Consider the following 2,315-nt stretch of genomic DNA (forward strand, 5'->3'; position numbering starts at 1 on the left):
GTATTTTGTTTAGGATTATTGCAATTATATCATGTTTTTGTTGTTAGCGGCTCAGTCGTGTCCAACTCTTTGTAACGCTGTGGACTATAGCCCACCAGTCTCCTCTGTCCAAAGGATTTTCCAGGCAAGAATACTGGAGAGGGCTGCCATTTCCTTCTCCAGGGGATCTTCCTGATCCAGGGATCTCACCTGGGCCTCCAGCATTGCAGGCAGGCTCTTTCCTGGGTATGTCTCCCTTCTTTCTGTTTTCCTGAAATTTTGCATAATCTTGGAATGATACGTTTCTTGAAATTTTAGCAAAATTCTATTTTAAAAAGTTTGGATATATTTTTGCGTTAGAGTGAAGCTTTTATTTATTGGTACATTTTTTTAAAAGAACTGAGATCATTCTGATATTAACTTCTTCTCAAATAAGTCTAAGTAAATCATATTTTCTTAGAACTTTTCTATTTCTTTGAAATTTTCAAATGAATATCTGTAACATTTTTGGGGATTTTATTCTATTTTTTAAATATATTTTATGTTTCATTTCTAATCATTTGTATTTAAACCTTTCTTATTTTCTCATTTTTTAGCATTCTCAAAGAGCCAACAGTTGTTTCTGCTGATAATCTATATCAATGTCATCTTTTTCTAGTGTGTTAATTTGTGTCTTTTATTTCTTTTTCTAATTTTCTTTCATTTATAGCATTGTTTCCCTTATTTTTAATTTTAATTTCTCTTATTTTTAAATGTATCTTTTGTCATTTATTTCTAAATTAATGGTTTTTAATGCATGGGGTCTGCATGATGCAAATTTAGAAAATCTCTTTCAAAGATATGTTTAATGGCAAACTGTTGTAATATACTATTTTATTAGCATAGTTTATTTACTTTTTTATTATAGGATGCAAGGATCCCTATATGTCCAGTAAATTAAATGTATTTGATATACTTCATACTTTTATATTTTGTGTGTTGGGTCTATGAATAATTTAATCAGCTGATATTTATTGAGGTCCTTCTTCTACTAAATGATGCTACATGCAGAATGTGTCCTTCCCAAATTCATACACTGAAATCTTAATCTTCAAAGATAAGGTACTAGCTGTGTGGGGGCTTTGGGAGGTGATTAGGTTATGAGTGAAGAGTCCACACAAATGAGATCAAAGCTCTTTTTTTTAAACTTTTTATTTTATAGGAGTATAGTCAATTAACAATGTTGTGATAATTTCAAGTGGACAGCAAAGGGACTCAGCCTTACATATACATGTAGCCATTCTCTCTCAACTCCCCTCCCATCCAGGCTGTCACATAACATTGAGCAGAGTTCCCTGTGCTATACAGTAGATCCTTGTTGATTATTCATTTTAATTACAGCAGCATGTGCATATTGTGAAATCAATGCTATTATAAAGGAAACCCCACAGAGATCCATCTTCCATTTCACAACCTGAAGACACAAGAAAGAGGAAGTAAACCTTCACCAGAACTTACATGCTGGCCTCTTGTGCTTGGATTTAGTCTAAAGAAATGTGAGAAATAAGTTTCCCCTGTTCATAAACGACTTAGTCAGTGGTATTTGGTTAGAGCAGCCTGAATAGACTAAGACAAATGAGGATTTGGTAGTGAGAAGAGAGAAAACCCTTGCCTTAATGGAGAAAGCTTATATTAGTTACATTAAGTGAAAAAGGTAGGTTGTAATCTGAAAACATGATTGGAAATTGTCAATTACCTCTTACATTTTCATAAAATGCTACATAGTATTTTCGAAGTGAAGTGAAATTTGCTCAGCTGTGTCCAACTTTTTGCGACCTCAAGGACTGTAGCCCTCCAGTTGCCTTTGTCCATGGGATTCTCCAGGCAAGAATACTGACGTGGGTTGCCATTCCTTTCTTCAGGGTGTCTTCTGGACACAGAGTTCAAACCTGGTTCTCCTGCACTGCAGGCAGATTCTTTACTATCTGAGCCACTAGCAAAGCCCCAAATAACTTCCCTACCCAGGGATTGAACCTGGGCCTCCTGCATTTCAGGCAGATTCTTTACCACCTGAGCCAGCAGGGAAGTCAATTTATTTTTAGGTTGAACTATTAGAAAATAAAAATTTAGAATGTTTCAAATTTCCTGGAAAACTGAAGACTTTTATCACTATATACTGGTTCCTCTCTTCTATAATGACACTTAAAAATCATATATTTAATCTGATATTAATAGAGCTACTCAATATTATTATATTAGCCTAGTGGTATATATAGTCATGATTAATTTATTTTAATTTCTTTTTAAATTTTCCATGTTTTCATAATCATCAGTTCTGTTAAGTTGCTCAGGCATGT

General features: G+C 34.0%; 1 non-coding gene across 1 annotated transcript; it reads right to left on the bottom strand.

Moving 5' to 3' along the window:
- Positions 1-1,971: 1,971 nt before the first annotated feature.
- Positions 1,972-2,043, bottom strand: TRNAF-GAA. The gene has a single exon. It is a non-coding gene; the product is annotated as a tRNA-Phe (tRNA).
- Between the last annotated feature and the right edge of the window lie 272 nt (positions 2,044-2,315).

This window comes from Cervus canadensis, chromosome 26 (assembly GCF_019320065.1).
Source record: "Cervus canadensis isolate Bull #8, Minnesota chromosome 26, ASM1932006v1, whole genome shotgun sequence".
Lineage (NCBI taxonomy): Eukaryota > Metazoa > Chordata > Mammalia > Artiodactyla > Cervidae > Cervus > Cervus canadensis.